General features: G+C 39.8%; 1 pseudogene; it reads right to left on the bottom strand.

Annotated features, from left to right (window-relative positions):
* The window catches only part of LOC143122652 (uncharacterized), a 65,818-nt pseudogene extending 42,780 nt beyond the window's left edge, over nt 1-23,038 (bottom strand).
* Nucleotides 23,039-23,495: the final 457 nt, after the last annotated feature.

Below are 23,495 nucleotides of genomic sequence, written 5' to 3'. Positions count from 1 at the left end.
CACACACACACACACACACACACACACAAACACAATCACACACACACACAAACATTCATGATACAAAGTGATGCAGAGAAGCAACAAGAAAATTACTCTCAGATAAAGATCATGAATCTAATTGGCTATTCTTGTTAAAGGAACCATATGTAAGATTGTGGCCAAAACTGGTACTGCAATCACTTTCAAATTACTGTAGAGCAGTGTATCCCCTCCCCCTCCCCCCTGACTCGAAGTTGCCAACCCGGATGCCAAAACACTACTGACTTTGTGATTAGTAGATAGGTGGAGGGTGGCGCATCAGGCCAAAACACAACATGACATGACAAAACTCAACATCAACATCAATTGAGGGCTGCAACTTCACTTTTTAAATGGCAATATCCTGGCCAGACTACTGTTGTCAGTGATATAAGTATTTGAAATGAACATGATTTCTTAATGTCTAGTGACATATCAGGGCCATTTTATGATTCATTGAAATACATTTCTTACATATGGTTCCTTTAACTTAGAGATGTCCACAGAATATTGATCTATCTGTTATGCTGAACACTCAAGATGAGCTACAGATTGCTGACTAATCAATATGGGAAGCAAATGGACAATTAGTGGTCGGTCATTAGAAAACAGTGGTGATAAAAAGTGGAACACTGGAAATCAATTCTTCACAAAAGCTTCAACTGATTCAAGCTATCAAAAAGAAAGAATTTACGTGCAATGAAAGCATATTACGTGGTTGTTAAAATGACCAAATCATTGTAAGAGGTGAGGATCATTGCCAATGATCAGGAATGGTACCTGACACCTAGCTCAGCCATCAGGAGTGGAAAGTAATCATTAGAGGTGACTAGATTAGACTGGAATCATTAGGGTGATTGGACAGTCAGTTCAGTTCCTCTGTGACAACTCTGGAGGGATCAATATTCCACTGCTGTGGATGACAATGAGAGAGAACATCAGCTAATCAGCAAACCTGCAGGAGTACACCAGTAACACACACATACACACACACAGACACACGCACATACACACACACGCACACACAGACACCACACACACACACACACACACACACACACACACACACACACATGTGCACATGAATACACATGCACACAGACACATACATACCGGTACACACAATCCTACATACTGTAGCGTCGGTGGAAGTTCATGTCTAACGTTGAATGAGTGTCTCCCAGAATGCAGTGCGAGTGAATGCTAGAATGTGTAATGTCGGTTATAATAGTTTTACGTTTACCATGTTGTGTATTTGTTAGCGTGTTAGTCTCTTTAGTTGTACCTCATGTGTTTATCCTCGTGTTGATGTGTGTGGTAAACCCTTATTGTGTGTAGCATGTGCGGCTGAGACTACCCCTGTGTTGCCCTATGTAGTTGTCTGATTGTGTCTAGGTCTTCCTGTTCCAATAAATGGCCGTCCTGGCCAAAGGTGAATCTTGTCTGAGGGTGAGATCGCTACAATACATACAGGAAAAATAGACATCTAGAACTAGGATGGACACAATTGAGATGGAGGATGTGTGTGTGTGTGTGTGCGTATGTGTGGATGTGTGCACAGCAGTTATTCTGTCACATAAGCGGCATAATTTACAATCCCATCACAGTCTAACAGCTAGATTTGAATTATGCATCCATGATCCACACGATGTGTGTCACACACATGACTTCTCATGCGCAAACACACACACAGACACAGGTGCCCACGCACATACATACATGCACGCACACACACACACTCACACACACACACACACACACACAGGTGCCCACGCACATACATACATACACACACACGCGCACGCACACACTCACATCAGATATGCTAATATGCTTGAACACATGTTTGCCAAACAAATCCACAAACAGCATCTGTAGAGAAGTGTCATTCTGTGCATTTTAGCATGTTGGAATTTACACAGGTGAGTACGATGGCCATCATTATTTCATTACTCACTCACTGTCGCACTCTCTCTATCTCTGGACTTGTCTGATAAGTGCTCCGCGCCCGGCTGGTCAATCTCCTGAATGTTTGGTTTGAATCCTACCTCACTGGGCGCTCGTTTAATGTATCATGGCTTGGACAGTCGTCCGCATCCCTCGGTGCTGGGGCCCCTTCTCTTTGCCATCTACAACACCTCTCTGGGTCCGATTATTCGTTCGCATGGCTTCTCATACCACTGCTATGCAGACAACACACTCTATCTATCATTTCCACCTGATGACCCATTGGTCTCTGAAAGGATTTCGGATTGCCTCTATACACCATCACATCAACATCAAAATTGACTCCCTGTCTGTTACACCTACCCGGGCTGCAGGAAATTTAGGAGCTTGATAACCAACTAACCTTCTCTGATCAAGTTGCCTCGGTTACCCGGTTGTGCCGTTTCACACTTTACAACATACGAAAAATCCGGCCTTACCTGACTCAATACACTACCCAACTCCTGGTACGGCCCATAGTCATCTCATGACTTCATTACTGTAACACCCTCCTGACAGGTCTCCCAGCCTGCACAGTGAAACCCCTTCAGATGATCCAGAAAACGGCGACTATGGCAAGCCGATTGAGCATTTATTCAGATATATTGATATCAGGCATAATTGTCATGTACATGCAAGCCATTTCTGTCCACTAGTTAACTAGTGAGCCATTTCTGTGTGAACTAGTTAACTAGTGACAGACAAAATGCTCACTAGTTAACTAGTAAGGCCCAAAATCTCTAGTTAACTAGTTCATATGTTTCATATCTTACTAGTTAACTAGTAATGCTCAGCATGTTCACTAGTTAACTAGTGGACACTGAAATGTGCACTAGTTAACTAGTTTAAAGACTTCTATCTTTTACTAGTCAACTAGTAAGGTACAAAAATGTTTACTAGCTGACTACTGAATGTCAAATTCCCACTTGTTAACTTCTATGTAATTTGTCCAGACGCTTGGGCATTTATTCTGATATATTGATATCAGGCCAACATACAAGCCATTTTTGTCAACTAGTTAACTAGTGAGCCATGTTTGTGCACACTAGTTAACTAGTGACAGCATAAATGCCCACTAGTTAACTAGTGAACACATATTAGCTTCACTAGTTAACTAGTGAGAGCCAGAAATGTCCACTAGTTAACTAGTAAAGGCCAAAATGCATATCAGTCAGCTAGTTGAAGGCTTTTGGGTCTCACTAGTTAACTAGTGACAGCCAAAAATGTGCACATGTTTACTAGTGAAGGCAAAACTTCTCACTAGTTAACTAGTTGGAGTAGGTCAATGTCACTAGTTAACTAGTGAACCATAAATGGCTTACTAGCTAGCTAGGTGATGGCAGCAGGCTCACTAGTTAACTAGTTGATGCATCCTTTGTCCAAACTAGTTAACTAGTGAGGTCATAAATGTATACTAGTAAACTAGTTGAAGCCTAAATTCACACTAGTCAGCTAGTGGCGCAGAATTAAAATTAGGAGGCAGAGAATTCTGGAAATTGAGGCTTTCTATTGGCTCCCTATGTCCAAATAGAACATGACAACCAATCACAGTGCTGAATTTCACGAAATCCCACCCACAACATTTGCATGTGGCACACAAGTTAACATGCTGGCCAAAGGAACTCGTAAACTAGTGGCTTCAGTGTGACACTTACATGTAAACTAGTGAAGGCAGAACTGCTCACTAGTTAACTAGTGAAGACACAAATGCCCACTAGTTAACTAGTGAGGTCTAAAAAGTGTCACTAGTTTACTAGTGTGCACCAAAACACCCACTGGTGAACTAGTGATGGCAATTTCCATTCGACTAGTTAACTAGTGAGGTGCAAAAAGTGTCACTAGTTTACTAGTGTGCCCCAAAATGCCCACTAGTTAACTAGTGAAGGCCATTTCAGCCCCACTAGTTAACTAGTGAGATGCCAAAATGGTCACTTGTTAACATGTAAAGGCCAAAATACCCACTAGTTTACTAGTGAGGGTGTTGTGGGCCTTACTAGTTAACTAGTGGCATGTATATTTTGTTCACTAGTTAACTAGTTACACCTAAAAAGAGAAACAAGCTGACCGTTTTTGTCCACTAGTTAACTAGTGGAACAATTGAAGTCTCACTAGTTTGCATGTGTGGCAGTGAAGCAGCTCACTAGTTAACTAGTGCCTGAAACGGCTATTATGCAAATTCTAATGAGAGGGTGGGTAGAAGACTCCTATTGGATATTATGTAAGAATCCCACCCAGTCTAAATGTAAATTTACTGTTCATAGCCTCGCGATCAGGTCCTGATGGGTGCCCCTAGTGGCTAAAGTGACACACTGCTCTGCAATGGTACTTCAGTGTATATAGTAAAGCAGAGCCTGCAGTATGCAGTATCTCATATTCTGTCAAAATGGTTTTTAATAATAACAGGGAAACCCCATGCTTTAACAAGTGAGCTCTTAGTGATCCACACCAAAGATTCAAGGGATCGATTTTAATATTAGGCCTATTCTTTGCTGCACTAGTTAACTAGTGACATTGACCTACTGCAACTAGTTAACTAGTGAGGGGTTTTGCCTTCACTAGTAAACATGTGCAAATGTTTGGCTGTCACTAGTTAACTAGTGAAACCCAAAAGCCTTCAACTAGCTGACTGGTATGCATTTTGGCCTTTACTAGTTAACTAGTAGACATTTCTGGCTCTCACTAGTTAACTAGTGAAGCTAAAATGTGTTCACTAGTTAACTAGTGAGCCTTTTGGCTCCCACTAGTTAACTAGTGTGCATATTTTGGCCCTCACTAGTTAACTAGTTCACACAAACATGGCTCACTAGTTAACTAGTTGACAAAAATGGCTTACATGTACATGACAATTATGCCTGATATCAAGATATCAGAATAAATGCTCAATCGGCTTTCCATAGGCGACGCACCTGGTCTTCAACCAACCCAAAAGGGCACGTTACCCCGTTGCTCACCAAGCTACACTGGCTACCTCTAGCCGCCAGCATCAAATTCAAATCACTAACGCTTGCCTACAAAGTAGTCTCTGGTTCTGCACCCACTTACCACTTACTTCATACAGGCATATGTTACCTCCTGACCTTTGCGCACTTCAGATTAACGACGTCAGGATCTGCCACCTGTATGCTCAGGGCCAGGGTAGGAATTTCACGGCGGCCATGCCCCATGCGTTGATCGTGATGCCCCTTTGAAAATCAGAGGTTTACAGGCCTTCAATATTCTGCTTTGCGTCCTACTAATAGCGATTTTTATTTAGCCTGTGGCATGTTAAAATAATCTTAGCATTCACAGCGCAAATTAATTTAGTATTTTACGCAATGGAGAAAGTGACAGCGCAAGAAAGAAAATGCGTCCAGATTCACCCATTCTTCTCAGTTGAACTACTCGCAAAGTAGCCTTCTCATCACACAGACATCACAAGTATCACATGAAAGAACTTTTTCTCCGCTTTTAAACGATGTTAGCCGATAATTGCTGTGTTGAACGGTTCGCGAGAAAAGTAAATAATATAATTCAATTTAATCATACATTCTACTGAAGGTTTTGCGTCCATGATCTCCCTACCCATTCATATCGGTGGAATACTCTTTTAACACATGACAAACCATATATCAGAATAAACAGCAGACCTTACCGAACACAAAGGTGTAAAGTCCCCTGTACAGTTAGCCGTTCCAGAGTAATCCTGAATTTGCAGTAAATTTCGACATGCATGGATGTCTCCAAATTTGGGCTTTAAGTTTTACAATGTGTTTAAATTGTTCCACATGATTTCATAACGGGCCAAATACAAAATAAATGTTACAAATATCGCCTAGCTATTGGTAAATCATAGGACAGCTGACTAAGAGTTAGACTGAAAGTAGCCTTAATGATCACAAAATGCTAAGCATGCATCTAGGCTATTTGAGTTTCTTAAAGCTGAGCTGTGCTTAAATTGTTCTATACCTGATTTCATAACAGGCCAAATATAAAATAAATGTTACATATAGCCTAGATATCTGTAAATATTAGATGATCAGATGATTTACAGTTCTATGTAATATGTCATGTTTCATGTTTTTGTAATGTTTCATACAGTGATGCAGGTCTGCTGCATTGAATAGGCTAAATACAACTTTGATCATTTTTATAGCCTACTACTGTATAGTTAACTTTAGCCTTGGTGCCCTGGCATGTGGCCTTTGTGCCCCCCACCAAATATGCCCAACTGAAGGCCAAGTGGCCTTGCCCCCAGAATGGTGAAATTCCAAGCCTGCTCAGGGCAATCCAAACTTTTCTCATCTGTTGTTCCCTGTTGGTGCAATGCACTACCAATTCCTTCCTACTAGAGCAGGAGCGTCCCTCTCTGCCTTCCAAACATTCCTGAAGACCCAGCTCCTCAGAGAGTATCTCCTCACTACCTACAACTAGACTTGCTAATTCTGGCACTTACCACCTGACTTAAACTGGCACTTGACAGCATGAAAGTAGCACTCACTGCTGCACTAACTTGTCCTTCTCGCACTCTACCTTGATTGTTTCCCTTGTTGGAAGTCGCTTTGGGTTAAAAAGTGTCAGCCAAATGCAATGCAATGTAATAAATGTGCAGTTGGCTCTGTCATTTGCTGTCATCAGCTTGGGAACGTGGAAGGACAAACACACACACACACACACAAACAAACAAACACACACACACACACACACACACACACACACACACAAACAAACAAACACACACACACACACACACACATACACACAAACAAAGAAACATACACACACACACACACACACACACACACACACTATAAGTTACTCAAATCCTCTTAAAATATGTCAGCCTACTTCCCTTACAGCTAACTGAGAATTGGGTTTTGCTAACATGCCTCAACATTTACAGCACACTGGAGTCTGGAGGTCAGGAGCTTTTGTAGAGCTATTCCTGCTCAACTCTAATGCAACTCTCATGACAGAGTGGCTTGCACGGCTCCTTCCCAGTTAGATGCTCACTGTTGGCACTGCTCTGAGACCACAGGTCAGGCTGCTTTTTCTTTCTGAATAATTATTCAGTGCAGAAATTCACAGGGAATTTAATGAGCCTAAAATCATTATCCACCATCATTAACTTCCATGGCTGTTTGAGTTTTTATTACCCAGGGGCAAGTTATTGTTGCGGGCTGTCTCATAGCAGCGATTCATCGGACACGTTGTTTTTGATATTATGTTTTATGATCTGAGCTTGTGTCTCCAGGTAACCTTAGCATTCCTGGAGAGTGTCTGTGTATTATACCTGCTCAATTGAAATGAAAGTACTGGTGTTTGTGAGAATGTATGCATATTCCTACCTCACTCTGCCAGTCAGTGTGTGTGTGTATGTATCAGGAGTGTGTATGAGATGCTTGGAGGGAAGATGTGGTAAATGTGCTTTCCCAACCCTCTGTTTACAGCTGTACCATACACCTGTGACCATGACTGTAAGTATACTTGTGTGTGTGTGTGTGTGTGTGTGTGTGTGTGAATGTGTGTGAGAGAGATAATTTATGTGTATGTGCATGTGTATGTGTGTGCATGTGTGTGTGCGTGTTTCTATGTTGGTGCATGTGTCTGCACATTCTGAACAAAGACCTACAAATAACAGTCATTTCTGCGGCAAGAGGCCTGACACTCCCTCACACACACACACAGACACACACACTCCCCTCAACTCCTGCCTTTATCACCTCATAATTAAAAAGAATCGCTTTTACTGCTGCAGTCCCCCGTGCTCTCCCTCTCCTTTATGGAGACATTGATTTATATTTGGGGCCTGTTGGAGTGTGACGGCGAGCAAACCTGCTCTCAAATAAGCCATACCTACTGTCAGTTTTATGACAGCACTGGCTTCTGATCTCGATTCAGGGCTGCTGCCAGCCTACTTGATTGGATGGACCCCTCTGTCTGAGCACCGTATGCAAAACTGAGCACCTATTCAATATGGATATTAGAGATTTGTAAGGTTGTATGAAGTATGAAGACATTAGCATAGTGTGGGTGGGATAGATTGAGATGCGTTACTTGGTAAGTTGCTACTGTTTTATTGTGAGGGGTCGTTACTATTCGTCTGCACGTAAAATCTCTAGTCCATCACACACATCACCACAACCTGCCAGGTGTATCAGTGTGATCAGGGATGTGTGGCACTATAAAGAGGGATTCTCCCCATTCCGTCCAAATGTATTTTTGTTGTAGTTTGTCATGCTGAAGTTGTAATGTCATGATAGCATAATACATCCTCATACATGATTATAGGAATGGGAAATAAAAGCCTGTAGTATAAAAAAGAAAAACCATGATATCCTACCCATAGAATTGGACATATAAATGTAGTCAAATAAAGATGGCCTATAGATGCCAATATTGGCAGCAAGTTGTTTTGTAATAGATTGCAACACTTGGGGCAGCCGTGGCCTACCGCTTAGGGCTTTGGGCTTGGAACCGAAGGGTTGCTGGTTCGATCCCCAACCAGTAGGAAAAATGTGGGTGGGAGAAGTGGTTGAGCACTGCTCTCCCATGCCCACATCCAAGGCTGAAGTGCCCTTGAGCAAGACAGCTAACCCTTTACTTCTCCCCGAGCGTCGCTGTAGCAAGGCAGCTCACTACTCCGGGTTAGTGTGTGCTTCACCTCACTGTGTGTTCACTAATTCACAGATGGGATAAATGCAGAGACCAAATTCCTTGTATACGCAAGTATACTTGTTCTATAAACACATTGACATTGATCTGCATGTTTGATATTTCAGATATTGGATAAAACCATTGTACCAATTGGTAGATGTAGGGTAGATATAGCCCATATTGACTATCGGGAAAGTGATGGATGAATACAAACAGATTGTATGAAGTATGTGACTGCTCCCTAAAATAAATATTTATAATAAAAAAAAAAAATCCTGACTAATGTGCATGAAGTAACATAGCTATTACAATCTTAAGAGATCTTAATTACAGTGTTACTGAGAATTACAGTGTGTGAACATATTGCTTATTCATTTAGTCAATTTCTATTCAGATTTCCATTTGATTTTCAATTAATTTAGTCATCTTTGCATACATGTTGGCTTTATTAATGTGTAATAATTTTCCAAATTAGCCCATATGACTTTGCTTCACTCTGTTTCTATCATTATGATATCTTCTGTTATAACAGAGATGTTTTCCTCTTTAGCAGCCGAGATCTAGTATCTAGAGGAGGGATAATATAAGTGAGAGGAAGAGAGGGAGGGAGGGAGACAGTAAGGGGGACAACAATGGATATATGAGGGGAGAGAATCCAAACTGTATGGACAGTGTTTGTGTGAGAAAGAAAAATAGAAGTTTTGCAGGAGGGAACACACATACCCAGTCCAAGTGTTTGATTGGTATGCTTTGAACCGCCTGAATGCTGGAGCCCACAGGTGGGAAGTTAAAAATAAAACCTCCCAAAGATGAGTCAACAACCGGCATCTGTCAGGTGGGGATGTATCCAAACCACTCTCCTCTCCCTCACCCTTCCTCACTCCCTTGCTTCCTACAACCGTCTAACTCTGTCATGTGTGTGAGAGAGCACATATCGATTTCAAACATACATTCACTCCTACTGTTTTTCTTAATTATTATTATTAATAATATATAATTATATTGAAAATTATACTAAATAATTGTGGATTTTTATTGTATCTTCCTTCAATAGCTCTTCTATAGTAAATTAAAAGACCAGCTGCCCTCCATAGAAAGTCTTAGTCCTAAGCCAATGTATTATGATATCATAGAGAATAATAATAATAACTAGATGTACCGCAGAGCGGTACAAAATATGACCGCCGCCCAGTCCAGCACATTTTTTCCACAAAAATAAATCACGCTGAAAGGCCTATATGATTCTAACTGTCTCACTAAATTGCATTATCCACACTCAATTCTCACTGGTATCTGCTAGACAACAAGTACCAAAACATGATTAGTGCATAGATTTCACATGTAAAATTAATTTTATACAACCCCACCTCCATCTTGCCTGTTCATAATTCTGAGAAATTCTTGAATTGTGTGCATGTGTGCATGTACATGTTTATGTTATGTGTGTGGGTGTGTGTGTATGTGTGTGTGTGTGTGTGTGTGTGTGCGTGCTTGTGTGTGTGCCTGCGTATGTGCCTGTGCATGCAAGCGTACATATGTCTACTGTGTGAGTATGTGTCATACGTATGATTACTGTAAATGTATGTGTGTGTTTGTGTGTATCTGTTTGTGCACATGTGTGCACATGAAATGGGTTAACATGACCCCTGGAGGCAAACATACGGAAAAAAATGGTCATCCTAGGCCCTACAGTTCTCAAGATATTCACATAGAACTGTGTCTGCCCTATCCTCCTTTCGGGGGGTCCAGTCCAGCGGGGGGACTACAGATCAAAACGAAAAACGATGGTTCCATGCTATCCATGTGGGGTTACATGCCCACCAAGTCCCGGAAATCATTGACGGAAATTTGGGCATGCGAAAAATTCTGACTAAACCTATATGACCGCCGCTTCGCTGCGCGGCGGTCATAATAAAAAAATAGACTGAAGACTGCTTGAGTTGGGGAAGAGGGCATTTAGCTTCTCATGAGTTTGAGTTCCCGATTTTCCTACAGTATGCCGGCAGATAAGCATGGTTGGCAAGGTCTCTGTCCATGGTCCTGAAAGTCCGTACAGCACTGCAGGAATCACACAGGAGTATAATCTTAACTAAGAGAAGAGGTGATGGGGAAGAGGTGGGATGAAGGCTGAGTGCCAAAGCCCACGCTCAAAGGGTTAAACTGAGATTGAACCATGTGAAGGATGAGACACAAGAGGCTCATTAGCAGTTAGAATTAGAAGGTAACGAGTGAGGTTTGAAGGACTATACATACATTTTGGTTTATAGTAAATCATGTAGCCTTATTTGGTTGAGTTGAGTCCTACACATTTTTACAGAGACAAATAATTAAAAAGACACAATTTCAGAGAAGTGATCAGTAACAGATTTACTCTGTGGGTGCCCACCACAAAACTATGTCTAGAGTATTAGATTAGGTATTAGAGCAGAGATATTAAGTAAGAGAGGAATAGAGCTAGGCTGCTTCACAGATGGTGTCTAGTGAAAGATCTTAGCCTCTAGCATGACTGTGACATTAGATGAGATTCTTAGGTGCCATTAGCCCCAGACCCTTTATACGGCTTCAGTATAACCTGGAAATAAGAGACACCATTAAGAGGCTAATGTTAGTGCCATTGTGCTTAACTTCTGATGCCCCCTGAAAACCATAGAAAAATGAAAAACTGCCAGACTGTAACTTAAGCACAGAAGCTCTTCCTGTCTATGTTGAATGAGAGAGGAAATTGAGATGCTATCATTAGCAATAAATCAGATAAGACTTTGTCTTGATCTTGAAATACAATAAGCCATTCAGCAGCTAATATTAGCACTGAAATGTGTTGCTCTTTGCTTTGCCTGTAAGCAAGATGACATTCAGAAGCTGATATGCACCCTATTACAGGCCTTAGCTTGGCCTAGAAATAACAAAGGAAGCTTGAGAGGATAACGCTGAACTCTTCTTCTCCTAGGCTTGTCTAAGCATCCTTGTGAGAAAGAAAAAAACACAGAATCACATTAATTCAATGGAGATGGTGAATCTGGGCCCACTGACTGAAATTCAGTAGGGTTGTTTAGTTAGTATATGTCAAAGATGATTTAGAACGTGCACAGTGTGACCATTGTGAGCAGCTATACAATAATAATATATATACAGTGTGTGCATGGCCAAAAAACAGAAGGATATTTTATACTTTCTTCATACAACAAATATCTCGTGTATTTTGCAAATAATCTCCTGGAGAGTAAATGCTGGTCTTCCAGCATGATCTAGCATTCCTATACTGGACGGATCACTACAAATCTCATTACTCCTCTACCCTCTGTCCCCAGTAACCTTAGGCAGGGGTTAGATTGGAGCTGTACAGCTCCCCTGCAGAGACAGTCTACTTTCCCCAGGTGTCCATAGATCAGTTAAGGCCAAAGGCCAAGCATGCAGCTCAGAGACTGAATCTATTTCTTGTCCCTATTGTTGAATTCTGTTGGTAAAGCATTGGCGACCGAAGATTTCAACTGTCTATGGAGAGGGATGTTGTGCAACGTGCACTTACTAAATTCCTGTCATTAACTATTGAGGGACTTGGTCTATAACCCTCAAAGAGTGTGTCTTTCAGAATCTAACTTCCATGATACTTTGCCATTATTTTCTCAGTCTAGACCAGGGAACATGGAAGTCAGTCAGTTAATTTGTGAAACATACATTCTGGATGGGGCACAGCGCAGACAACCCTTGGTTTGGCAGATCGATGTATCGATCGTCTGAACAATGAGACTGGATATCATCAGCTGCAATGCAGCAATTTGCTGCATTGTATATATTTAGTCAATGCTAATGTGAGCAAACAAGTTTCAGAGTAGCTGGCGCAATCCCCCTCAATTCCCAGACTATTGTAATTCATAATAAACTCCATTTCGGCCTAGGTTTTGAATGTGAGGTATCAAAATGAATGACAATGGAAAATTAATTTAACTGTTAGGATTTAGGCAGGCTCTTGAACAGCAAAAATTTGATGAGCCCTAGAATAAAGTGGAATTGCTGATTCTAAGCCCTCTTTCTCTTCCAAACAATATTTTTTGTATTATGTGCAGTGCAATGAGGTAAGTAATGACTGTGTTGAAAGACTTGGATTATGCTAAGCCATTTTGTAGTTTGGGTAGCATGTGAAATTCAAGAGGTGCAATGTTCGCCTTCAGAGAACTTTTGTCTTATGCTTAGTTTTTGTTTTAGTGGTGCTGTGCCATATCATTTTGTGGAGAACATTGGTTTTCACGAAAGCACACAGTTTTAACAAGAAAATGTAATTCCAGGGAATTACCATTGCATGTAAATGCAAAAAATGCTGTTTATAACATTATACTACTTACAGTATAATTACTCAGATTACATAGATTTACAGTAATCTTGAAAATCACTTACTTGGTTCGATGTTGGCTTAGAGTATATGACAGTAAAAATAAAAATGGTTATTTCAATATTGATCAACATTCTTTGTTTTAATACAGCAGAATGATACTCAGAATACACTAATGAACACTTATCAACCAATGTAAGCTTAAAGTAAAAAAGAAATCACAGTTGTTGAAACCAATTTTAAAGTTACCCAATAATGATTAGGGAGAAAACAGATGTCTACTGAATTTGCATTCTTACAGAACTTGATAATGCCAATCATATAAGACAGATCTATTTATCAGTGGTTATTGTGAACTGGCAACAAGAGCAGAATGGTCTCAGTTAATAGTAATAGGTCACATTTGGTGGTGATATAGACTGAAGAATAAGATTTAGCCCTTCAGATTATTAGTTTAGACAGAACTTAGGTTAGAATCTTAATTTTCACACAGCACAGCTCAGGTCTAAAAACAGAGGTCTAACAGCACAGCTACGTTTCACAGATGTCACAGCACAGGTATGTTAATTAAATGTGCGCATGCTTCATATAGTTGTCGTCATAGTCCTCCTGTAACAATAGGCTATAATACTCAGAATGTCTCAGTGTAGATCTCAGATCTACGTCTCAGTATAGTTCAAAGGTATGTGCAGATATGTTGAGATATGGTCACATGTTTTTTTTTGTGCACACAGACAGGCACACACATAATGTAATACACGGTCATCACCACACTGGTCTGGTCCGGAACCTAAAAGACAAAAGCAAACAAGTTAGTTATACCAAAAACAATGAATGTGTACAATTGTTCAATACAACTTAGATATTATGAGGTGAGGTTGTTGCACCATACATCTGTAATTTTAGTTAAATATACTAGCCTATAGTATTTCGTTGCAAACAAAGCAACATTTTGTGTTTTATTCATTTCAGTTTAAGGATAGTTGATAGCCAAACAGTTTAAAGTAAACAGCTTAGAACACTTTGTAGGCAAAGGGTGTGTTGCTGTTGATAATCATAAACTGAGTCTTAAGGATGGATCATTCTGATATTATTTATCTAGATAACCAACTACACTATAGGTTATACAGCTTGCCATTGTCATCCACATTTTTTCTACAGATTACGATGTAGGCCTAGGCCTACTCTAGGATGTACTACAACTGGGAAGCTTGATTGGTGTGCCAGCTACACTTTAAATTTTAGGCCAGAATAATGCAGAAATCAGTAACGTTAGCCTAGGCCAAGTAAACATACTCTGTAGCCTATGTTGACGACACAAACGTTATACCTCAACTTCTGTAGTGTGTTTTAACAATACTTTGGTCATATGGTCTGTTTCCAAACAGTAGGCTATGGCTTTCATCAGGTCCCTTTCCACAGGTGTATTTAATCAAGAGCCAGATAGTACAATATGATTAGGCTACACTACTGTATATGGTTAACGTTAATGCTGGTTAGTGAGCAAATGTAACGTTAACGTCAGTGATTAGCTGGGAGCAATGTTAGGTTTCATTGTCGTTAGCTAACGTTATCGAAACCCACGGCTAACGGATCACTTTAAAGTTGACGACATACAGTAGCTGCTAGGCCTATTAACGCTAATAAGGTGGGTGCTAACGTAACTATTCCCCTAACGTTATAACGTTAGTTTGGCTATTTGTGACCTATCATTTCATACAACATAATGTTTGACGACATAAATGAGTCAAATGCCAAAAATCTATCAAGGTATATTGGGTGCAAAAGTGGCGAGCACATTTTACTGCAGATTTTGCATGTGCACACTAAAGTCATAAATGTGTAACAGTAAAGTTGAAGTTGTACATATTTTTTTTAAATCTTGTTAACACAAAATAGGGGCTACGTGTTCACAAATCCTTTTTACAGGTACACAAATCCTATCCTGTGAGTCACAACTTTCAAGAGTCATGCACTCGACACTTTTGCTCCAATCGTTGCAGCGCAGTTGGTGCGAAACACATTTGCACATCCGTGTTTCATAATCTGAGAACATGCACAACATTCGTGCATTTGTAAACCCAAATGTGAACTAATGCATCCAAAGTTGTGCATCTGTGAAATTATTTCTCATTAATAAAATTCTACAGATCGCTTTGATTTTCTTGCACGACTACAAGTCAATTGATACAAGTACTCGAATCTGCTTCTACGAGTGACGATACTTTTGCTCCTGGCTAGGTGATATAATAGGAGCAAAAAGATTTGTATGTGTGCACGTCGAGCGAATCGATCGAGAAAACAAGGCGGCCGGATCTGGATCCTGGATCGCGCTCAGACTACCATTGCCTGCTCATAAGGTAAGTGACATGATAATAATATGAAGGAAGTTATCTTGTTTGTTGGTTTACATTATCATGACGGCTATGTTTAGCTTAGCTTACCTGCTTGCTAAATCCTCCAGTGCCAGATCAAGCTAGTTAGCTATCGCTAGATAAATAACTAGTTTAGAAGTACAGAAATATAACACTGCCCGTCTAAAATCATTAGGACACACAATCTGACACAATCGTTCTGCAATTTTCGAACAGCTGACTTGTATCTTGCACGAAGACTATTGGATAGTGCAAGTTAGCAATTGTTTGCTGTGCAGACATTATGAATAATAAGGTCGTAAAACTTAACACCGCACACCGTAACAAATATTTTTACCTCGCTTTGTGCAAAGAAAAACTATAAATCGTGTGTCCTTAATTGATAAGGAAACATGCTGAGGTTACTTACTTTATGAGCAGGCAATGGTAGTCCGAGCGCGATCCAGGATCCAGATCCGGCCGCCTTGTTTTCTCGATCGATTCGCTCGACGTGCACACATACAAATCTTTTTGCTCCTATTATATCACCTAGCCAGGAGCAAAAGTATCGTCACTCGTAGAAGCAGATTCGAGTACTTGTATCAATTGACTTGTAGTCGTGCAAGAAAATCAAAGCGATCTGTAGAATTTTATTAATGAGAAATAATTTCACAGATGCACAACTTTGGATGCATTAGTTCACATTTGGGTTTACAAATGCACGAATGTTGTGCATGTTCTCAGATTATGAAACACGGATGTGCAAATGTGTTTCGCACCAACTGCGCTGCAACGATTGGAGCAAAAGTGTCGAGTGCATGACTCTTGAAAGTTGTGACTCACAGGATAGGATTTGTGTACCTGTAAAAAGGATTTGTGAACACGTAGCCCCTATTTTGTGTTAACAAGATTTAAAAAAAATATGTACAACTTCAACTTTACTGTTACACATTTATGACTTTAGTGTGCACATGCAAAATCTGCAGTTAAATGTGCTCGCCACTTTTGCACCCAATATACCTTCATAAAAATCGGACCACTTACCTTGTCTGCAAGTAGAGAAGGACTGTCAGTTATGAGCAAGTAGGCTAAAGTGGAACCACGGCAGGCGATAAGACGAATGTTCAGAAGACTATGGCATGCAAACAGGGTCAAAACGTCTAATAACGAAACGCCTGCAGGTGTAAAAACATTACGTCTCCACACGCAAACATTTTACGTGTACAGATGTAATATTTTACGTGTGCTAACCAGACGTAAAAATTTGCCGTGTAAAAGGAGGTATATCTTTGACGTGTACAGATGTAATATTTTTACTCATCATTCCCAGTGATCACCTGTCTGACCCTATCATCCAACTCAGAGTCAGACAGGCTTGTATAACGACCTCTAAGCGATAGGTTGTACTGCCTGTTGAAAGACAAAAAAAATTGTTTATACATCAGGGCCGGCATTAATTGATCTGTACATTTAATCTACTAATAAAAACAATACAAATTCATTAACTAATAATGCCGCACTCCTTACCTTAAGAGTCGCTTTACAGTTCGCACTGACACACCTAACATGTCAGCAATCTGGCGTATTTTAAAATTAAATGTTAGCAAAAACACCAGCTGTTCCTGGGTGACATGGAACCTTGGACGTCCCACCCATCCCCTGACTTGTGGGGTGCGGTATCCATGGTCACCTAACATTAAAGCAATGAAATATGAACAATAATGAAAGTTTATTATTAGCCTGCTTAGTTATAGTTATTCAGGATTTCTCAACCCAGCTCCAAGAGATACATTGCCATGCACATCTAACAGTGGAATAAAGACTAATGTGACCTTGCTGAACTGTGAAAGTTTCCATTTCTTTTAAGAAATCAGCAATCACACTGAGCATTTCATCAGCTAGGTCTGGCTCAATGAGTCTTCCTCTGGCCCACTGAACGCTCCTCATCATCGCATCCATTCTGAAAAGTAAAAGGAGGTTTGACTCATAGGCCTCAAAATCAAGCTTCTGGCCATATCAGTCCCCTGATGAAACAAAAAAAGAATTTTGCAAGTTGCAAGCATTGTCAGGTACCAGGAGTGTGGGTATCAGCACACCCAGGAGCGAGATTGGGTCTATGTCCACAGTCCCGTTATGGGCCCCTTCCCATTGCAATATCAAGTTACATTTATGTTGTCAGTCACGGATACGCAATTTTTTTTCTCACAGTATAACGTATTCTTAATTAGGGATTGACAGCTATTTTTTCAGCTGCGGGTCACGTCATAATGCTAAAAGTTGCCACCACAGCGGTCAATGTTAACTCAATGGGAATTTGTTGCTCTTTTATCGTAAATATCTCAAAAAGTATAAAGTTCACAAAAGTAAAAAATACATTGTACAATTGTCCGTTACAAGACCTTTGTAAGAGTGTTTAAATGATGTCAAACGGTTCAGTGGTTTTACCTAGCGTTCATGGGCTTCGGAAAAACCTTTCTCCGAGTGAAAACATCACCATTCCGCGTCATTCACGTCACTTAATGTGTAAGTCAGAGGCAAGGGGGCAGGCGAACGTTCGGAGAGCGTAGACACTATGACGGATCTGAGGCTAAATAGTAGACCAGTTCACCTAGCCATCCCCATTGAAGCCCATTCAATTTTGGCGCCACTTTGACATCAAATAACGTTACAGTTGAAGCCTTTTAAGCCTTTATATGAACTTTTTCTATTTCCGGAGTAATACAACATTGTGTGATTGAAGTCATAACCTCATAACTGACTTACAGACTGAGTAATAATAATGGTGGTAACGAAGTAAGTGGCTACATACCCAATCTCTCGGTGCAGCTATCACAAGAGTTACACAAGTCAGACTACGTGCCTACATTACATTTACGTCCCCTGAGCCTGCGCAGAAAGCCTCGTCGACCAACAGGAAACGGTTGAAATTTGCTTCACCCGCCTCAATTGACGTCTACGTGATGACTCTGTCCATATCTTTTACTGTCTATGGTCAGAGGTCGGAAACTGGGGCTAGATTTTACTAACAGAGTTGCCCAGTTAGGGGCTCGTCATCACTTTTGTCGTCACGTAGTTTGTTTGTAGTCCATGTGGCCTTTCATGTCCAACTTGTGAACTTGGGAATTTGCCGTTTTTGTCACTTGAAAGCTGCATATCTTTATTTCACGAGCATCTTACACTATATTTTAAGCAAATACAGTTGTTTGTTTAGGATTAGTGAGTGTATGTTTTAACCTTTGTTGTGGCATCCGTGTTTGTCACACATTCCGATGGCAAAGCACATGAACACTTGCTGTCGGAAAAACAAAGTAGCCATGGGGGCGGTCCTTATCATTCCAAGGTGCTCTGAATGCACCATTAGTGTCATTAAACGTCAAACTTGGTTGGAAGAAGAATAATAAAAGACGATAACTAGAAAATGTAATTTCAAGGAAATTACCAGTGCATGAAAATATAAACATACTGTATATTAACATAAAATGCAAAACAAACTTTTATTTGATAACAGTTGACAGAAGTCATAGTTGATAACAACTGACAGTTGAAATGGCTGAACAGTTAAATAGTTGAGTAGTTTAAATAGTTAAATTATTTAATAGTGAATTATTGTAGTGAGGACATTTATTTTGAAACAGTTGTGGGCAGAGGAAATAGTTGAACAGGATCTGTAGAGCCAGATTGTATGTTAAAAGCCTGAGACAGAGTATATAATTTAAAAGTTAAATATAGATAGTGTAATGGATGTTGATAGACAGAAAGTTGAATGGATGTTGATAGGCAGATTGTTTAATGGATGTTGATGGGATAGTTTAATGGGTAGATGAGTGAATGGTTTGAAGAGGATGAATGGATAGAAAGTTGGATGGAATGTGCCGGTAACGCTTTAGAATAACATGTGCTTATTAGGTATTAACAGTGCATAATAAGCAGTTAACAATTCATTACTAACAGTTAGTTAACTGTTGTTATCCTTTAATAACATTAACTAACTGTTAACATGAGTGTTAATAAGGAGCCTTTTAAGTTACTTACAAGCATATTTGTTAACAGTTGTAAGTGTTAACAAGCAGCTTGTTAATGCTTGTTAATGGTGTATAAGACAAAGAGGTGGATAACTAATACGCTTATAAGACCTTTCTTACCTATTTGTAGTAAATTTTGCAGCCCCCCAATCTAAAGCGAGGACCATGTAGCCTATAGTTCCACAAGCCCAACCTTCTATCTCTCTATATACTGTATCTCTCCATCTAGCTTGGTTTAGCTGTGAGAAATGCACCTTCAAAATTGTTGCAGTGAGCAGGAATTGAACCCCGGTTTCCCACGTCAAAGAGTGCATCGCTACTTGTTGAGCTACACTATTGTTCCTAATTTGCTGATGAAAATGTTCATTTTGATTCTATATTCCGATGTTCTATATCATACTAGCTATGCTTTTTACAAATATGTTTCTGATGGAAAAGTGGTGTTAATTTCCTTAATCTTTGTTCAGTGAACGCATAAAACAGTTTGTCAGTTTGTCAGCAGTCTAAAGATATGCCAGCTTTGTATATAGTTTGGTTACCTAGCAACCGAGGCTTAAAGACGATAAGTGGGTGCATTCAAAGCTCTGGTTCAAAGTTGCAAACATAGTCGAACGTTCGTGATCGATTTGAAACATGTTTCAGTTTGCCTTGAACAGAGGCGAACATTCGTGGTCTGTTTGCATTAATTAAACACCACTTTTCCATCAGAAACATATTTGTAAAAAGCATAGCTAGTGTGATATAGCACTTCGGAATATAGAATTAACATAAACAATTTCATCAGCTGTATAAGAAAAGTCTTGGGCTTTTTTTGGGCTTGTGGAACTATAGGCTACATGGTCCTCGCTTTAGATTGGGGGGCTGCAAAATTTACTACAAATAGGTAAGAACGGTCTTATAAGCGTATTAGTTATCCACCTCTTTGTCTTATACACCATTAACAAGCATTAACAAGCTGCTTGTTAACACTTACAACTGTTAACAAATATGCTTGTAAGTAACTTATAAGGCTGCTTATTAACACTTACAAGCTGCATGTTAACAGTTAGTTAATGTTATTAAAGGATAACAACAGTTAACTAACTGTTAGTAATGAATTGTTAACTGCTTATTATGCACTGTTAATACCTAATAAGCACATGTTATTCTAAAGCGTTACCAATGTGCCTTATATCCTTGTAGAATGGAGATACACAGAGAGAGTTGGCCTAATTGAGCAGAAAGCAGTTGTTACAGGTGCAATCAGTTTAACTAGCTTTTTGATGGGACCTAGTTGCAGAGCCATATAAAAAGAGAGTTGCGACACTCTTTGAAGTCGCCGCCACGCGGTCACGTGGTTCACGTACGCTTCAACAGTTCCAAACAGCTCTTTGCGTGTCGTGTTATTTCAATGGGATAGACAGCAGCGAGTGCGTTATTGAACGTGAAACATTACAACAAACCAAAAACGAGTGTTATTACGTGTTAGCATGCTTACATTATAGTGTAAATTATATATTGCGAGTATAATTAGTTTGCAACATCAATCTAAAATATGTTCTTTGGTAGTTCTAACATTGAACGTTTGTTTCCTTGCTGGACATTAGCTGTTATTGGATTCCTACATTTGCCTGTATCACGCTACATATACTTTACTTACATTGTCAAAATGTAGGCTATGCATTTTGTATCCTTTTTGTGTGAACATTAGATCCAGTGTCCTTTTCAGTTCGTTTGGTGAGATGAAGATGAAGATGCACCCCCCCCCCCAAATCTGCACAACTTTGATCATTGTAAGACTAGCAATAAACGTCTATCAAATATATAAATGGCATTCAGTAGCCTAACAGCTTAAATTTTAAAAGTTTGATCAATGCATTAAATCTGTTCAGTTCTTTTAGAGAAATAGCATAAAGGTGGGCACCACACAGCCTTGGTAACATTTTAAGAGTAAGCTATAAACATGTCAAAAACACATAGGCTAAATAAGAATCAATAACAACTTAAATGTGAAAATTTTGATTCATACTGCAAGATAAGACACCCACTGTTTCAATAACACACTTGTAACTCAATAAGCAATCAACTATTTCAATAAAATACTTATAACTTATATTTCAGCCGGCTGGTGAGACTACAGCATGAAAAGGATGACAATAGGTTTTCAATAGAATTTTTATTAAGTTTTCAATGTGTGTTTAAAACAAGAACAGGAACAAATGCAAAAAAGACTGGGAGGGAGGTATGGTGACACTGCAACATAAAAAGAAGGTCTGACACTCATTTAGGTTTCCAAAAAATAAAAAGATTACAGTTTCCAAAGTTTGAACAACAATTGTGTGTGAACTACACAAAAGACACAATGTGGAAGGGATGGGTAGCCCTGTACTCTGTACACCTATAAGAGGGACATGGTAAGGAGGATGCAACATTTGGCTGGAGTCGGGAGTGTTATGGGAGGTGTGGAAGATGCTGGATCAACACAACCCCATTTGTGTAAGGGCCCCATCGTGTGGACCTCAAACATAAAAAATGATCTTATCTGACCATTCCAGTCATATATCGCACACCCTTCTTGTCCTCTGCATCCTTGGTCCTGGATAAGCAGAACAGGCACAGTGGAGAATGGAGGGAGAGAACAAAGCAGGTAACACTCAGTGTATACTTGGGACAACACATTAAGTAAGTAGCAGAAACCTAAGCAAGAGGCCATCTCCAGCAAGAGGCCAGCAAGAGTTTTACATACCCATACACAGCTAATCATTTGCAAGGCTGGTTGGGGGTGCCACAAGTCCACACAAAAACTATAACAATAACATGAAGAATGATTTTGTTGGGGATTACTTTCAGAGTGATCTATGCCCTATTAACCTGACTACACTTTTCAGTTATCCAAAAAAAGACATTTGTCCTAGGCCTACTTACAAAGATCACTGACCTAATGAAAGGCAATGCCCTCTTGTCACGTCAGTCTCTTCCATGCAAACTTCGCTATGTATTTGACAAATTACTTGGCAGATAAAGCAATCAAAATTACACCAAGAACACCAACACGAAATGTACAATTACTGAAAACTAAATGAACTGAAACCGATCATCAGTTGGAGTAAAAACTCCTAGGCTACTATACAGACGCTATACCTACTGTCCCACGACCACGCTCGTGCCACACTCGCCTACTGCTTGTGCCACTGTCCCGTTTGGAACAGTGAACAGTAGTGGCACAGGACTGGGCTGGCAAGGGACACAAGAGCCACGCATCAGTAACAACAACAATAACTTATAATAGTCTAGGTTTTGCTCCTACTGCTGTTGACAACCAACCTATCATCTAAAGTTGCCCTACTACAATAGGCTAACCAAATGTGTTTTGTCTGAAATTCATTATTGACGTAGGAACATTATCTTTAAGCTAGCCTCTCTCCACATCAAGGTTTGCAGGCTGACTTTTGGCTTTAAAAAGTCAACATTTAAGCTATAAATATCAGTTAAACAAGCAGCACAAAATCCTCAAAGAACAATACCAGTATCTACTAGTGCAGTTGGTATAGGAAATGCATATGACAATTAAAAAAACGTCGTACATTCGTCTACTTACCACTGACAATATCAGGCACAAAGCAATGGAAGTCAATGGGGCTACAGCCGTGAATGTCAAAGTTTGGAACTGTTGAGCTCAGCATAAAGCGGAAGTAGCGTGGAAAAAGCGCCGCCATTGTTTCCTATGGAAGTCTATGGGAGTGTCGCAACTCTCTTTTTATATGGCTCTGCCTAGTTGAGCAGCTGGAAGTTGATACAGGTGCAAATGAAGTTAATTAGCCCATTATGATGTCATAGTCCCCATACAAAGTCTATGGGGAAAAATAAGCTTGTTTTTTATTAATATCTTTTTATTAATATCTTTACAAAAGTGAAAAATACATTCCTCAAGTCTCCTTTTCAAGACCTACGTTACAAAGTTTGAACGAAGTTTCTATGTTAAACTAGAAAATGTAATTTCGAGGAAATTACCAGTGCAGGAAAATATAAACATACTGTATATTAACATAAAATGCCAAACAAACTTTTATTTGGAAACAGTTGGCAGGAGTCATAGTTGATAACAACTGACAGTTGAAATGGCTGAACAGTTAAATAGTTGAGTAGTTTAAATAGTTAAATTATTTAATAGTG

Source organism: Alosa pseudoharengus, unplaced genomic scaffold (assembly GCF_046254945.1).
Source record: "Alosa pseudoharengus isolate Yale_2024_CS ecotype anadromous, Long Island Sound unplaced genomic scaffold, YU_APseudo_1.1 YU_APseudo_1.1_scf_14, whole genome shotgun sequence".
Taxonomy (NCBI): Eukaryota; Metazoa; Chordata; class Actinopteri; order Clupeiformes; family Clupeidae; genus Alosa; species Alosa pseudoharengus.
This window is presented reverse-complemented; position numbering and strand designations above follow the sequence as displayed.